Below are 18,465 nucleotides of genomic sequence, written 5' to 3' on the forward strand. Positions count from 1 at the left end.
ATTTTAATTCAAACACAAGGGATACTAATTTATACGTTCAAATTTAACTAAGTCTTATAAGGGCTGTCAATTTCATTCACGAGATTTCTTTGTTGGATACTTTCATTAAAAGGCAGGCAATTCATTTTACTGGGAAAAGAAGTGAGCAGTAAAGGAATAAATTGTATCCTTAATGCATGGTCAGATCACTGGGTTACTTCTAATGTGTTATTAGTCAAGCAGAATCTCCTTTTCAAAGAGTCCTGCAGTCCATGTCAATCTGATTAAAAACCAGTGAACAAGCACTTTCTCCCTTTGTTGTATATTAATGAGAAGCATTATACAGGTATCCCCCAAAATCCTCTTCTGAACTAGTAGCCTCTAGCTGCCTGTAACTAGAGTATGCTAGAGGAGCACAAGCACAAAATGGGAGATATAGATCAGCTATATCTCTACTACTAGTGGTAACTTAAGATCTTTTGTGCCCTAGACCACACTGAGGTACAAAAAGCCTCACGAGTCTTCATCAACGTGTAACTCGTCGCTAACAAAATCTGCTCTAATATGGTATTCTGATGTAGTTCAAGAGTCAAGTAATGTGCCACCTCATTCGCCGCAAACTGATGCTTCTGCTAGCATATCATCTGCCAAAGCAGAAAAGCACACTTATCTTTAGAGTCAAAGCAAAAGTGATGAGACAATTTCTGCAAACAAGGAAATCAGTATAGTACAGTGTACATAACATACAAGACAAAGAGCTACTTCTGAAATGCAACTTTCTAACTTCCAAATCACTCTAGAGTATGATGTAAATCATTTCAGTCAAATCAATATCCTTTTTTTCCCTTTTGATTTGTCTTAAGGTAAATTTAAAATCAGAAACTATTGAAAAATAATGCAAAATAAGAGACTTCTATTCTGACAGGCATCTGCATCATTATAGCTGTGATTGGCAGAGATTAATTTTATTTCTTTTAATCAGTTCTGAAATTTTGAGTCAAAGTAATCTTTCAGCAGAATTACTTTTCCAGTGAGAATGATAGAAAACCTCTAAATGCAGTGACCTACAAAATTAGAAATAGATGTATAAGTTCCAAAGACCAGCACCTTTAAAAAGCATTGATTCAAAGTAATCTAGCTTAGAACAGATCATCTTTTGACTTTAGGGAATACTGTATATCTAAAAAATTATTTGTAAACTAGTCCTTTGTATCCACTAGGCAGTCTGGGCCAGATTCTCCACTGGCATAAGACAGTGTAGCTTCCCTGAAGTGAAAGAAGCTCCAATTTTTACCACCTAAGGATCTGGCCCTGTATCTTCTATCATATATAGTCACTGCAATAAATCCAGAAATGACAAGTTGACTAAGTCTCTAGAAGCGATGCCAATATTTCTAGTATATTGTATTTCTCTCCTAATTGTTATCGTCACATCTGTTTGGGTGGAGGAAATCACACTCATTCACTAATATATTTTTCAATCTTGTGCACGTAAAAGTCACGTTAAATGTAGTCTGAGCTTTAATATCTAAGAACTGAATCTCAGCCCAAACATTGTCAAACTGGATTTAAATCCCTGCGTGCAAATTTTTGCTATCTACAGTGTGGAACTTTTCAATGCAAGGATAATACACTAATTAAAGCAAGAGTAATGGATCGCTGAGACCTGTTCTCCATTTCCCAGGGTCTTATCAGCTATGACAGGCAACTCATTTTAAACCTCTTATTGGATTGAGAATCGCCCAACTATTTTCATCCTGGGGTCTTGAAATCCCTAGTATTCGTGTCAAACCAATCTGATCTCCTTCTTTGAGAAGATGACGGATTACTTAGATAAAGGAAATGCGGTAGATATAATTTACCTAGATTTCAGTAAGGCGTTCGACACAGTTCCGCACAGGGAACTGTTAGTCAAATTGGAAAAGATGGGAATGAATATGAAAGTTGTAAGGTGGATAAGGAACTGGTTAAAGGGGAGACTCCAGAGGGTCGTATTGAAAGGTGAATTGTCAGGCTGGAAGGAGGTCACTAGTGGAGTCCCTCAAGGATCGGTTTTGGGACCGATCTTATTTAACCTTTTTATTACTGACCTTGGCACAAAGAGCGGGAATGTGCTAATAAAGTTTGCGGATGACACAAAGCTGGGGGGTATTGCTAACACGGAGAAGGACAGGGATACTATTCAGGAAGATCTGAACCACCTTGTAAACTGGAGTAATAGAAATAGGATGAAATACAATAGTGAAAAGTGCAAGGTTATGCATTTAGGAATTAATAATAAGAATTTTGGATATACGTTGGGGGCGCATCAGTTGGAAGCGACGGAGGAGGAGAAGGACCTTGGGGTACTGGTTGATAGCAGGATGACTATGAGTCGCCAATGTGATACAGCTGTTAAAAAAGCAAATGCGATTTTGGGATGCATCAGGCGGGGTATTTCCTGCAAGGATAAGGAAGTGTTAGTACCGTTATACAAGGCGTTGGTGAGACCCCATCTGGAATACTGTGTGCAGTTCTGGTGTCCCATGTTCAAGAAGGATGAATTCAAACTGGAACAGTTTCAGAGACGGGCTACAAGGATGATCCGAGGAATGGAAAAACTCCCTTATGAAAGGAGACTCAAAGAGCTTGGCTTGTTTAGCCTGGCCAAAAGAAGGCTGCGGGGGGATATGCTTGCTCTATATAAATATATCAGGGGGGTTAACGTTAGGGAGGGAGAGGAATTATTTAAGTTTAGTACTAATGTAGGCACGAGGACGAATGGGTATAAACTGGATATTAGGAAGTTTAGACTTGAAATTAGATGAAGGTTTCTAACCATTAGGGGAGTGAAGTTCTGGAACAGCCTTCTGAGGGAAGTAGTGGGGGCAAAAGACTTTCCTGGCTTTAAGACAAAGTTTGATAAGTATATGGAGGGGATGTTATGATAGGATCGTTAATTTGGGCAATTGATCTTGGATTACCACCAGATAGGTCTGCTCAATGGTCTGCGGGGAGATGTTGGATGGAATGGGAACTGAGTTACTGCAGAGAATTCCTTCTTGGGTGCTGGCTGGTGACTCTTGCCCACATGCTCAGGGTTTAGCTGATCGCCATATTTGGGGTCGGGAAGGAATTTTCCTCCAGGGCGGATTGGCAGGGGCCCTGGAGGTTTTTCGCCTTCCCCTGCAGCGTGGGGCACGGGTCGCTTGCTGGTGGTTTCTCTGCAGCTTGAGGTCTTCAAACCAATTTTGAGGATTTCAATAACTCAGTCCTGGGATAGGGGTTGTTATAAAATTGGATGGGTGGGGTTCTGTGGCCTGCCTTGTGCAGGAAGTCAGACTAGATGATCAGATTGGTCCCTTCTGACCTATGAGTCTATGAGTCTATAAAACTGGGAAAAAAACAAGCAAACGTGGGATGCATTTAAAACTGACTTCATTGTAACCAGTGAACTATAAAACTACGAACAAGTTAAAACTTTTCTACATTCAGTAGTATACTATACGTACTTATATTGGGTTCTAACTAACACAATAATCAAACCCATTTGGACCTTAGCGTCCAAAATATGGGGGTTAGCATGAAAACCTCCAAGCTTAGTTACCAGCTTGGACCTGGTAAAGCTGCCACCACCCAAAAAATTAGAGTGTTTTGGGGCACTCTGGTCCCCCTGAAAAACCTTCCCTGGGGACCCCAAGACCCAAATCCCTTGAGTTTTACAACAAAGGGAAATAAACCATTTCCCTTCCCCCCTCCAGGTGTTTCCTCCCTGGGTTTCTGGAGAGATACACAGAGGCAAGCTCCGTGAATCTAAACAGAGGGATTCCACCCTCTCTATTTCCAGTCCTGGAAACAGAAGTACTTCCCTCTTCACCCAGAGGGTATGCAAAGTCAGGCTAGTAAATCTAACACACACAGATTTCCCCCTGACTTCTTTCTCCCACCAATTCCCTGGTGAGCACAGACTCAATTCCCTGGAGTTCCTCACTAAAGAAAAACTCCAACAGGTCTTAAAAAGAAAGCTTTATGTAAAAAGAAAGAAAAATACATAAAAATGGTCTCTTTGTATTAAGGTGACAAATACAGGGTCAATTGCTTAAAAGAAATACGAATAAACAGCCTTATTTAAAAAGAATACAATTCAAAACACTCCAGCAACTACACACATGTAAAATACAAAAAAAACATATAAATCACTATCTGACCTTTGTAGTTACAACTGAGAAACAGAAAATTAAAAAGGCAGGAAATAGAAATCCTCTCATAGCCGAGAGAGAAACAGGCACAAGACCGGAACAAAGGACTCACACACAAACTTCCCTCCACCCAGATTTGAAAAAGTCTTGTTTCCTGATTGGTCCTCTGGTCAGGTGTTTCAGGTTACTTCTTTCCATGTGAAAGAGACATTAACCCTTAGCTATCTGTTTATGACAGCTACACATTATATAGGTGTCAGGGTATGTCTACACTGCAGTACAACTCCTGCAGCTGGCTTGTGTCAACTAATGTGGGCTTGGTCTGCCGGACTATAAAATTGCACTGTAGATGTCTGGGCTCTGGGACTCCACATCAGGGGCAGGTCCCAGAGTCTGAGCCCAGACTTCTACACTGCAGCCCTACTATATGGGTAGCAACAGCAACAATATAAGAAGCCTACTACTTTTAACAAATATAGCAAACAGGTGACATGTCTGAACATATGATGTTTTTTACACTTCGATGTATTTTTTTGTTCTTGAACTGATGAAAGATCTTCCTCATTTCTTAGGTTCTGGAGCAATATCCAGAACACTAGATCCTGGTTCCCTAGAACCCTGAAGCAAGGCTGCAATGTTCCTTTCCTGAACCAGTGATTTCACCATTTCTGTATCAAGGTCCTTGTGAAATATTTGTCTCTTACTCAAAGAGTAATTATGTCATGTGCAATTCAACAAAATCCAAACAATATATGCATTCAGACACACAATGTGCACGTGTAGTGCAATGACTAGTCTCTGCCCTGGCAACAGATCTGTCAAGTATGGGCTTGGTAGAAAATGTATCTGACAATTGTGGCTTCCCCAGAAACTCTTCCTAGCAAGTGTAGGCTCCCCAGAAAATTAATTGACAGTATTGTCTCCACAGAAAGCTGCTGGACTCAATTTGCTGGACAATTGTGATGATACATGAGGAAAATTTTATCTGGGATCTCAAAGGTGCCCTATACTCTGTTGATACATTTAAAAAAAAGCCACTGAAAGTACAATGATAAAAACAATGCTGAAAGATTCATAGAATAACTGCTGCCTCACAATCCAAACAATCTGATTTTGGAATACCTGCATAAAGAATTTGGGGTCTAACTGACTCCAGTACCCCTTGAGGGACATTTTTTGCTACACAAAAACCACAAGAGGTATGCAGCTGAAATCAAAGCTAACAGGTTGTTTTCATCATATAGTTTGAGAAAATGAGGGAGTGGTTTGTCTTATGATGCAACATGATAAATTTTTGCATGTTTGATATCCAAGAGACTCCCAAAGACCTTGTAAGTGTAATAATGTACTTTCATTTTCCCTATTGATTAGCAGTGAGGTGTTTAACTAATGCCCATTACCTTTTCAGTGACTCTTTTTGCTACACATAAAACGCAACAGGTAGTCTGAGGATTCTTAATGTAAGAGGCACAAGTTTGTACATAAAAATTTCTGTGCCATTCTGTGCACTTTTGGGTCAGATAAGCCATGAGCAATCTGATAGAATCAGGCTAGTATTAATAGGAGAGTCACTTAGGTCACCATCTCATTCAAACTCTCAGATTTCTACAACTTTAAATAATATTTTAAACATCAATAGTTAGATTGTCAGCAAAAGCCAACATAATCTATGAGATAGTCCAAGGCACTGGCTCTGCAAGGATAAAAGCTGCCTGGCAGAGTATTGTTATAATATAAGACATGTGCAATCTGCCTGCTGCCTTGGGCAGTCAAAGGTCAGAAGCATGCAGCTCCCTGTGCCAATGGAGAGATATGGATCAACCAGAAAAATTGTTACAGTCTAGTCTCAGTCTCATCTAATAATTGTATTAGAACCTCCTGATCACACATCATAAAGATGAGGGCTCGGCTGTAGCTTTCACAAATAACTTCACAATTTGAAATTATATAGTATCAAATCTTGCATCTCAATCCAGAGTCACATGAGGATATCACTATAGCACACCAACACAGAGCTGCTGCTTGAGGGTGTGAAGCAGGATTCTAGGAGTCTGCTCAAGGGTCCACATCCTCTTTATATTCCTGGGTTACAGCAGACAGCGGAGTTTGCAGGTAGGTATATTGGTTCTGTGACTGCTCCTGCAGAGAAGGGATACAGTGACCGAAGGGGTGCTACAGCAGCCATGAGTTTGCCGAAGTGGACACAGGCAAGCCTGAGCAGAGGATTTTTTTATTCCAGAGTCTTATAAAATGTAACCATTCACATCCCATTATCTCAGGTTCTGTGCTGGAGGCAGAATTTTGTCCATACAAATAACTAGACTAACACCACTTGACTCCTAAACTGGTTAACAGAAGGTCAAGGGCTTGGATTTAGAGCTCTAACCTGTTATCATTAGCCCACTGAGCATCTAGTCTAAATGAGCAGCCTTAATATGTCTGACAGGATCTCTGCCTTCCTCACGTCAGCAGTAGACATAATCTCTTTATAGTAGCAAGGCCAAACTTCCTGCAAGTAAAACCAAAAGAGGATATTCCCTATCCTCATAGCAAAGTGATCCAGCCAAGGCGCTGACTTTCTAATGTGCCTGGAGGGGGGTACTAGACCCCCGTTCTGCCCCAAGCCCCCCCCACTCCATCCCTTCCCCATGGCCCCACTCCCACCCATCTTCATCTCACCCCATCTCTTCCCAACCCACCCCCAAACACATCCTGTCCTCACTCCTCCCCATCCTCCGAGCTGCTGAACAGCTGACCACTGGCAGGTGAGAGGCACTGATTGGCAGGAGGGAGGCATTGGGGGGAGTGGGAGGAGCTGATGGGCAGGGCCTGTCAGTGGGTGCTGAGCACCTACCTTTTTTTTTTTTCCATTGGTGCTCCAGCCCCGGAGCACCCACAAAGTCCCTCATCCCTAGCCAAAAAATCATGAGCTGGGGCAAACTAGTTTACTTCCATTGATTTCAAAGGAGCCAGTTGTGGCAGCAGATAATTTGGACCAACAACCTTACAGTTCTTTGATCTCAGAGTATCTTTCTGTACTTTATAAACTTTACTAAGATCTTCTTCTGAGGTATAATAGGACAGTACAAGTACTACCATGATGACTTGCTGTTGTACAGAGGCATGAAGTAGGGAAAGACTTCTTGGCTTCCAACCATTGTACTCCTGTGCAACAACAAGGAAAACTATAGCCTGTAATGCCATATTCTTATATGAACTGAAACCATTTCCTGTCATGTTGATATAAGAATTTTATCTCTCTGCCCGCCAGAATGCACGTCAGTTTTCAAAACATCTTATAGTGATAGGGATAGATATCATTAACACCTGACTGAGAAGACATTTATTTATGTCTAGTAGATGCTTATTTTTAATCTTATTCACAGTTTTGGCCTAGATTCATCATTAGAGTTCCACAGCCAGTGAACAAATTATCCAATAACAACTGCCTGAAATAATTAGCATTAAGGTGGAAATTCTGCTATTTTTAATACAAATTATTAGGCTCTTGAAGTTTTCATCAGACAGGACAAATGATCAAAATGGCCATTAACTGAATTAAATGGGAAGCACTAGAGATTGTGCATAATAAACATCAAAACACTTAGTTATCAAGTTGTGAATAAGTCTCATAACAGAGTTTAAAAAAAAACAACTTTTCTACTTCTCTAGAACAAACTTCGTGCATTACATGCAGAGGAAAACATGACAGAGCAGCTGACTTTATTTGAATCTTGTGTGAAACCAATGGTCTCCAATACTTTGTAAATATTTAGCAGGTTTCCTTTGAGTGCATGGCTTTTCTGTGGCGTATTTTATTGTACCATTTGTCTGTGTAGGTATGGATTGTAAAATCTAAACCAACTGACAGGTGGAATTATTTGAGCTATTAAGGATAAATGCTTCCAAGAAGGATTGTTGTTTTTTTTCCTTTGGATTTTGCCTGTTCACTCTGAGTCAGGTTATTTAAGCATTGTAGGGTTTCTCTGTCTTCCAAAGAATAATAATAAAAAGAGTAAACAGCAAGTTTTTGAAATTACAAGACTAAAGAGACTGAAGTTGTGTCTCATTACATCTTCTCTAGCATAGCTTACTCAGGAGAGAGAGACACTATTTGTGTATTTTTTTTTAAATCACTCCACCTGAGAGGAAGAAATCACTCTATAAGGTAGAGAGAGATGACTTTTTCCTCCTCTGACATCTTTAGTCTCCTTGAGGAAAATTAATCTTTTCCGTGTTATCCCTGTACAGCAAGAAAGTCATTTTAATAATAAGAAACTCCATGTCGAATATAGCAGTTACCTTAATTAAAAAGGTGAGCACCAGAGGGTTGATATCCTCTTGTTGTGTTGATTTACACGCTGAAAATAATTGGCACATGATAACCAGCAGAGGGAGGCCACTTAGAAGATGTTAGCAGTTAGTGCAGTGGTGCTGCAATAAGGTTTACATTTATTGGGGGGAGGGAGGATGCTTAGGATCTTGTCTGTTTGCTGCTATTAGCATTCTGCAGCTTAGCAAAGACATCACCTTGAACTTTCTTCTTGATGATTACCCATTTTCTCTGACAATTGATGAGCTTGACAGTCTCGTTAAGCTGCCAAATTTATAATTTGCAGAAGATCCTACTGCCTAGCACCTGGGTAGCAGCAAAGCAGTGGTATAACATGAACCTGGCAGACATTTTAATGAAAAATACTTGCAATAAGCCAGCTGCTGGCACTGAAACAGAGTCTTTCATTAGCCATGGAAAGAAAGAATGGAACCAGGCACAAGAAACACCTAGAGTATAATTCTTATCCTCTTTACACTAATTTGTAACTATAATGCCCTCACTTGAGCTACTCTTGACTTAGCAGTGTGAGGTCAGAATCAGGCCTTCAGTTTCTCTTCCATCAGGCTGGCCTGGTCCCTGATACATATATGCACACTGCCTTGAATGCAGTAAAAACAAACAAACAAAATATGTTACACATACATGAATAAACACGCTGGCTGATTGTTCAAGATAGGCAGAATGGTGAAGTAGCTTGCAGATTTTAGGTACCTGGTCTCAGAAGACTTTGGAAAGGGGGTCATGTGCACTGTGTGCTAAAGAAATGTGGAAGAAGGCATCAGGTTATTGATGTGTTGCTCGTAATTGTAAGATGTTGGGTCAAATTAACCACGGGAGGACATTTGAGGGTTCAGAAACTCCACAAAGGTTTACACTGTTGTTTCCTTAAATTATTTCCCTGTGATGCTTTCCCTAAACTGTATGGTGCCTCAAGATGAGGTGGAAAAGAACTCCTCGTCCAGTGGATGGTCAGGTCTTCTATGCTGATGCTCTTGTCCTTCCTCCTCTAGCAGCTTGTCTTGCACAGAGTGAGGCAGCTCTAACTTACTCTTATTATTAACTTGCATCAGGGACTAAACAGCCTCCCAGTTGCCCCTAAAAGCAGAGCACTGGGACAAGTCAGGATTTGGGTCAATGAATTCTCATTTCAATCAGTGCAACATGGCATGCAACTGTGCAAGAACCAGCATCCTTTCCATAAATAAGTAAGGTAACCAGAAATATACAATTCAGGGACACTGCAAGAACTTTCTGACTATCTGGATGTCTTCAGTAGGGTATATTCATTATATAGCAACTGAAAACTGGATATCAAAAAGAAACAGAAAAACAAAGTATAAAAAACTGGAATCAAGGTAAATACTCTGACAGGTTTCAGAAATAGGTAGTATTAACAGACAAAAAAAGTGTCACTTAAGTTAAGATAACCTTAAAAATCAAAGCATATTTTATGTGTGTGTGTCTGTGTCTGTGTGTGTGTATACACACCCACCCACGAGGGAAGGTCAAAGCTTACACACACAAAAAAGGCTCATGAATGTTTAAGAGAAAGTAGATAAAAATGAAAATATCCTCAGAGATCATCGGGTCTCTTCAAGGACTTTGTTTATGCTTTTGATTTGTATTTAAAAGCACCCTCCGATTAACTTTCAGCTCAAATTAATTTTCCTAGCCAAAGTTATAGGCTGAGGAGCTAGCTGCAACCGTGACCAGACAAGTCATGTCCATGTCTATTTAATGGTACAAGACACAATTATGAAATAGCCAACAAGTGCTGCAGTCAGAAAAGGAAGCAAGGAGAGAAAGGGGCACAATATGCACAATTATTACTCATTTTAGAGCATTAATATTCATAACCATAAGGATACATTTCAAATGAACGCAGGCCAAGCTAGGCCTGTAAGATACAGATGAAATACTTGAGTTTTATAGTCATTCTCTGACTCTAATGACATATGTTGGGGAGGGCAGAGGTGAACAAGTTTAATGCTGCTGAGCCCAGAATACGGACTCTTAAAATGACAGTAAGTGTCTCTGCTTTTTAGGTTAATGAGAACATAATAGACCTCAATAGACCAGTTTTCCACTCCCTCCCATCAGCAAGGGCCAAGTTCACTAAAACAGCATATGAACAATGTTTACCCAACTAGCAGCAGCATGACTTAACCAAGGTCAGACAGGCTAAAGCTGTATTCTGCTGTGCCAAGAGATAGCTAAAATATTCAGCATTTAAATATATTTGGACAGGGTTTTTTTCATTCTTTAAATGCATGACTTTGCTCTGTAAACAACCCTGTGGGTTACTCAAAGGGTAAAATATAGTCTATTTTGGTAGCTCTAAAATGTACATAATTTAAAATGATATTGCATAGAGTAGATACCCCATATCCTATGTAAGCAACTTCTCATTTTGATCTTGGCTCTTCTGATCATTTACTCTTGTAACAGTATTGATTTCTGCCTTCTGTGCTCTGTTTGAATGTATCCTTTCCCCTCTACTCATGCAGTGACTAGTAGAGCTTCTATTAGAAGAAAGAAAGAAAAAGAAACAAACCACATACAACTGGTACCCTACTGTCCCCCAGGCTATTGAAACTATCTAGCAAGAGAAGTGGCAGATTCTCCATCTCCTGAGGTCTTCAGATCAAGACTGGATGCTTTTCTGGAGGATATGTTTGATTAAAACAAGTTACAGGGTTCAAAAGAGGAGTAACAGAATGAAATTCTATTGCCTGTGTTACACAGAAGTCAGACTACATGGTCTAATGGTCTTATTTAGCCTAAAAACAAATAAAAAGAACAAAGAACTATAAATCTATTAAACAAACAGGGGAAAGATAAAACCAGTCTTCAATGACTGGGTCATAACAGTACCTTCTCCAAGGTGGTTGCATCTTACGAGCTAACTACCCCAGACAAACTAGAAAGTATTAAACTATACTTCTCTATACTGATGTGTTTTCAAAGTATGTTTCATCTATTGTTTTATGTAACACAAAGAAAAGTCAGTCCAACCTAGAGGTCACCCCTGAGTAGATGATGGGACATGGTACTCAAAGTCATGACCAGGCTGGGATTAATGGAAGAACAAGCCATGGACATGAGTGAATTGTGATTGCTGTACTGTTCTCTGCATTTGCAAGGATACTTTGGGGTGAAAGAGAGAAGATGTCAATAATTCAAATTCTTTTTTTGACCAGTGAAATCCCACATAAAGGAAGGGTCTAAATTTGCTAACACCCATGATTTTTACTCTCTTTGAAATCCCAGGGACAATTAGAGTTTCAGCAGTTGAAAATTATCCATTAATTAGAGCTGGAAGCAAGCACCCATGAAATACAGGTGATAACCATAAATCAAAACAATTAGTCTGTCTAGAAAAGCAACATGATCAAATCACAGCCTCTCTGCCAGCTGCCTATTTAATCTTAGGTTACAGTGTTTTTCCTGCTCTGAAAAGATACATTTTAAACATCATCCCATACAGGTTTAACAGCTTCCTCCCTTAAAGTTTCTTCTTTCAGGAAACTGAACAGACTAAGGTCCTACTCCTGCAAAGAGTTGCATGCATTCTTGACTTTACACATGTGTAGCCCCATTGACTTCCTCTCACAGGCATAAAGCTAAGCATATATATAAGTCTTTGGTGGACTGGGGTCTTATAGGACAGTAACTCAGGAGACATAACCTAGTACAATCAAATTGTCTAAGATGATTTCAGTATATACACACATTTAGTGGTATGGCAACCTTAATAATTAGAAAGAAAAAATGATGGAAGGCAGAAGCACAATCACTCTGAGAAATAATATAGGGGAGCATGAATGAGAATTCATGAGTCCTGCACTGACAGAGAGAGGGATATCAACAGGATAGTAGAAAATTGGAGAGGTAAGAGGACCTGTCCCATTCATCTCTTCCTCCAAGCCCCATTGTTGTGCCTATGGTAAAAGGGAAATAGTGATGTGAAATAAATGATATTGGTGAGTATAATTTTATTAAATGCTCAAAACAACTTTATTTCAAAAGTGATCTATTTTGACAAGACAATAAAAGAAAAAAATAAATCTCAAGTGGGGGAATATTTGCAATATTATCTATTAACAAAAAAAAAGAGTAAAGTACTAAATATTAACTTATCATAAAAAAGTGACCTGACCACCATGCCTTTGAAGAATAAAATCTGTGGATACAGAGTGCAGCAGAGTTTGGACAATTTTGGATAATTATATTATTACGACTATGACTTTATTGGGCCCAGTCTCACTGAAGTCAACGCGTTACATAACAGTTAGAGATGTGTGTTATCCATATTTGCCATCACAGCAGTAAGAATCTCATCACCACCCCTGCTGACTAATTGCGGTGTACACATTCGGGCTCAGGCTGCAGCCCAAGTTCTGGGACTCTCCCCCCTTGCAACTATACCACAAATAAACAGCTCTTTAGCCTGTACCCCACAAGCTCGAGTCAGCTGGCATGGGACAGCTGTGGGTTTTTAATTTTAATGTAGATATTCCCCAAGTTGTTTAAGATGAAAATGGAAGTTTAGAGACATAGATTATTTGCACAGATTCTTGGTGTGAAAAAGTGCCACTCACTAAAGGATATCTGGTACCTTGACTTCCCAAAGGGCAGTGATGACAGTCTCAACCACCAATGGACCTCATACCCTTTTGCCAGTTTATATTAGCCTTGCAAGACATATGTTGCAGGCTGATGCTCCCTCAGAATATGTAGTCTTGAAGGATCAGATGCTGCTTTCAGTTACTTCAATGTAAATCTGAAATTACTCCAGGTTCACACCAGTGCAGCTAAGATTAGAAACTGTTCCACATTAAGAAACACTGGAAAAACAGGGAAGATGGCACATGCATTTGTTCCCCTATCCCTGCTTCAGGCATTGGTTCTATGGAATCAGATCTATTTGTGACATATATGGCAAATTCCTGAAATATCCTTGAAAAAAAAAATTGTACTGAGTTATATATTATTGTGGGCTGGAAGTGTATGTAACCTGTCTGTGGGGGAAAATGTGACAGACATAAGAAATGGGAGTTCAAAAGACGATACTGAAAATGTGATAGACAAGTATAGACTGTTGAGACAATAAGTGTTAAGTGGATTTCCTGGGAAATCCGTAGAGAGAAGTTAATGCAAATTCTCCAACTTCAGTTATGCAAGAACCCAGGCTTTTGAAGCTATGCTTTGAGGAGAAGGTCGTTGTCTGCTGATTGCCTGTTACAAAGGCCCAGATGAAAGGCCCAAGCCATATACAAAACCAGCTGATCTACCCAGCCACTGCTCTGGTTCTGTATCTAAGACAGAGGTACTTGTAACCAGGGGGAAAACCCAGTTGTGGTTTTGAAAGACTAAAACCTACTAGAGCTCTAGGTTGGAGTTGGGGGTGACCTCTAGTAAGTTTTCTAGCACATATATAGGAACTTTTATTATTTTAATATGTTTCTCTGTAATGCTTTTATCTTAAGAATAAATGGGCTTGCTTAGAACGAGTTGTGTGGTAACTTATAACTAGGACAATACACTGTCATAGCCCTTGAAGAGAAAGCAAAGAGCAAGCATTGGCTTTTCAGGCAGTCTGGGTTGCTGGGGAGATCAGAGCATATAGCCAGGTGCCGTGCAATCTTAAAATCCCAGTTAGAAGGGAGTGGTATGTAGGTCTCCTCCCAGGAGAGGTAACAGGTGGCATCTGGAAACCTTTAACTGGGCTCCCTTGAGGAACCATGGAGAGGGAAATAGGTGCAGTTCATAGACTTTAAGGTCAGAAGGGACCATTATGATCATCTAGTCTGACCTCCTGCACAATGCAGGCCACAGAATCTCACCCACCCACTCCTGTATCAAACCTGTGTCTGAGCCATTGAAGTCCTCAAATCATGATTTAAAGACTTCAAGGTGCAGAGAACCTTCCAGCAAGTGACCCGTGCCCCACGCTGCAGAGGAAGGCAAAAAAACCACAGGACTTCTGCCAATCTGCCCTGGAGGAAAATTCCTTCCCAACCCCGAATATGCTGATCAGCTAAACCCTGAGCATGTGGGCAAGACTCACCAGCCAAACACCCAGGAAACAATTCTCTGTAGTAACTCAGATCCCACCCCATCTAACATCCCATCACAAGCCATTGGGCATATTTACTGCTAGTAGTCAAGATGAATTAATTGCCAAAATTAGGCTATCCCATTATACCATCCCCTCCATAAACTTATCAAGCTTAGTCTTGAAGCCAGATATGTCTTTTGCCCCCACTACTCCCCTTGGAAGGCTGTTCCAGAATTTCACTCCTCCGATTGTTGGAAACCTTCATCTAATTTTAAGTCTAAACTTCCTGATAGACAGTTTATATCCATTTGTTCTTGTGTCCACATTGGTACTGAGCTTAAATAAGTCCTCTCCTTCCCTGGTATTTATTCCTCTGATATATTTATAGAGAGCAATCATATCTCCTCTCGGCTTTATTTTGGTTAGGCTAAACAAGCCAAGCTCTTTGAGTCTCCTTTCATATGACAGGTTTTCCATTCCTCAAATCATCTTAGTAGCCCTTCTCTGAACCTGTTCCAGTTTGAATTCATCCTTCTTAAACACGGGAGACCAGAACTGCATACAGTATTCCAGATGAGCTCTCACCAGTGCCTTGTATAATGGTACTAACACCTCCTTATCTCTACTGGAAATACCTCATCTGATGCATCCCAAGACTGCATCAGCTTTTTTCACAACCATATGACATTGGCGACTCATAGTCATCCTGTGATCAACCAATACTCCGAGGTCCTCCTCCTCCTCTGTTACTTCCAACTGATGCCTCCCCGGTTTATAACAATAGTTCTTGTTATTAATCCCTAAATGCATGACCTTGCACTTTTCACTATTAAATGTAACCCTTACTATTACTCCAGTTTACAAGGTCATCCAGATCTTCCTGTATGATATCCTGGTCCTTCTCTGTATTGGCAATACCTGCCAGCTTTGTATCATCTGCAAGCTTTATTTGCACATTCCCACTTTTTGTGCCAAGGTCGGAAATAAAAAGATTAAATAAGATTGGTCCCAAAACCGATCCCTGAGGAACTCTACAAGTAACCTTCCTTCCTGAAACTGTAATGTTACCAATACAATAAACCCAGAGCAGCGGATAATGCCCTATGGTCTATTTAAGCCCTACTATGTATGAATTTCACCCTAAAGAGTATATAGCATATCATCCAAAGACCCTCATGCTTTACTAGCAATCTATAGAAAGGCAGGAATAGTAGACAGTCAATTAATGAAAGCCTTTAAAAATCATATCAAATAGTCTCTGTAAATTAAGAAAACCCAGGATAGGTGAAAGGGAGAAATCTTTTACTTATTGTCTCACATGCTCTGAATGTTGTGCATTCACCCATGAAAGCTCATGCTCCAAAGCGTCTGTTAGTCTATAAGGTGCCACAGGATTCTTTGCTGCTTTTTTTTTTAATGGTACATAAAGCATTTTGTATAGAGTTGTAAACCCATCTAACATACTAAGCTATATTTTAGGTCAAGCACTGTTCAGTGAACATACATAGAATTGCATATGATATAATATTTCATAATAGCTTCTTCATTCATGTGCTGCATATTTTTTAGTGCTGAGCTAACAGAATTAAGGTTTAGCTGAATTGTGAAAATATGAATGATTATCCATTTTACATCAACATTAATTGAATTATACGAGGAATTGAGTAGAGGAGACCTGGGTTGGAAGTTTATGCTTTAAACTAAAAGAGCAAAAATTTTACAGAAGGTTGCAATTAAACAGAAGCAATACATTGCAGTATTCCTATGCATAAATGCTAGTAAGCTATATATTGTCAATAAAGTTTATATAGCACAGTAAATATGCACTTACACCTTTCTAGCCGCTGAGATTTGTCTCATGGGTAACAGTTCTTTGCAGTGAAGGTTTGTATTCAAAAAGGTATAAGTCGATACAATTTGCTACAATAAGTTATATTTTTTTATTCTGCATAAGGAGGAAACAATACAATTTGAGTGTGGTAGTTCATATGCCACATAGAATTGACACATAAGGCCAGATCAACAGAGGAACTTAGGTGCCTAAAGCCCAGGGTTAGCAGCCACAAAACCTCCACTCAGCTTCTGCCTAACCTTAGCACTAGACCAGGGGTGGCAAACCTGAGCCTGAGAAGGAGCCAGAAGTTACCAGTGTACATTGCCAAAGAACCACAGTAATACGTCAGCAGCCCCCTATCATTTTCCCTCCCCACCCACTGGCAGCCCCATGGATCAGCACCTCACCTTCCCTTCCTACACATCCTGATCAGCTATTATGTGGCATGCAGGATGCTCTGGGTGGGAGGGGGAGGAGTGAGGACATGTCAGACTCAGGGAGAGGGGAAGGGGTGGAGTGGTGGCCAGGCTTGTAGCAGAGCCAGGGATTGAGCAGCAAGCACCACCCGGCACATTGGAAAGTTGACACCTGTAGCTCCAGCCCCAGAGTTGGTGCCTATACAAGGAACTGCATATTAATATCTGAAGAGTTACATGTGGCTCCAGAGCCACAGGTTGGCCACCCTTGCACTAGACTCACTAAGCACCTAAATTTCTGTTGTAAGAGTCCCATAGGTACTTCTGAAAAACTGCTGCCTCAGGCAGGTAGACATAAAGAAGTGACCTTGATGGAGATCTCAGAAATATTCAGCAGTGAAGTTGGGAATAATGGCTGTGCCCTTGTGTTCCTTCCTATGCATTGGATTTTGGCCAGTAGTTGTAAATCACAAAATCAGCTAGCCATAACCCCGTCCATTCCCTGCTATGCAATACAACTAAAACACCCTTCCCCCAAACTCTTCATAATGCAATGGAAAGAACAGCCACGGAGTAACTCTATGAAGCCCGCAGCAACCCATAATACAATGGGGGACAAGATGCACAAAACAATGGCTCCATTGTATTTAGGAACTTCTTTGGGGGCAGGATTTGATCCAGAATTATTAACATTTTATTTTATAACCTAGTACCACCTCTAAATAACAGGTAATCCTAACATGGCTTCAAGAGCTATGGATGTCACCATAGGAAAAGGCTGCAATCCAACATAATAGATAGAATACATTCCACAAAAGGAAATCTTTGCCAGTATGAGCCATCCCCTTAATGTTAGATGCCATACACAGGCACATTCTGAGAGTAAGTCTAAGTTTCAGGAGCTCCATCATACAGGGAGAAAAACCATTAGTCACTGTTCCTATTATAGTGCGTATAGATCCATGGAAAGGCACTGTAAGAATATACACTTTTATATTTTCAGAATAAAGTATTTCACATGTATTTACAGGTCACAGAGACATGTACAGATGTTACTGATCATTACCAGAACCTGCTAAAAAGACAAAACAAAAACAGGAGGGATTCAAAAATAAAGTCTCTAAAACAGGTATAAACACCACATAAGAGCTAACTTTTAGGACATGTCAATTATGTATTTATAACAAATATTATCTTAAGCTAAAAAGTGCTATAGGTAACTCCTATTTCCTATAAGGAAGACCATTATTTTTTAAAATTGTTTTGCCCTAGAGGCAGAAGACAATGAGATTTTATGGGCAAATAGTTTTGCCATTCTGTCCCAACAGATGGAATCGTGCACTGGTAGACATATTGCATAGGGGCACCTGTTTCCCCCGAGCTCCAGTAACACCCTCCATGCTGAGGGACATATCCAAGCCTCTATGCTATAGGATTATTTAAAATATACCTGTAGACATAATATCACTCTCCATCAAATTCCATAGGATTTTAGAATAATTTCTGCAGTGCTCTATTCAATTCTGGAAGACTTCTCTAAAAGGAAATGACTTTGCACCCCCTACCTGCTGCTTTAGGTAGATTCTGAATATGCCAGCATCCTCAGCAGTGCTTTGTGAGATCTAGATTAGCAGCCACTGCCTGTTTGCATACATACACAG

The 18,465-nt window shown here is 40.2% G+C and overlaps 1 protein-coding gene across 40 annotated transcripts in view; it reads right to left on the minus strand.

Annotated features, from left to right (window-relative positions):
- The window catches only part of PTPRD (protein tyrosine phosphatase receptor type D), a 1,707,428-nt gene that overhangs the window by 1,062,251 nt on the left and 626,712 nt on the right, over nucleotides 1-18,465 (minus strand). The window lies entirely within an intron of this gene.

The sequence above is a fragment of the Gopherus evgoodei genome, chromosome 6, assembly GCF_007399415.2.
Source record: "Gopherus evgoodei ecotype Sinaloan lineage chromosome 6, rGopEvg1_v1.p, whole genome shotgun sequence".
NCBI classification, from domain to species: domain Eukaryota; kingdom Metazoa; phylum Chordata; order Testudines; family Testudinidae; genus Gopherus; species Gopherus evgoodei.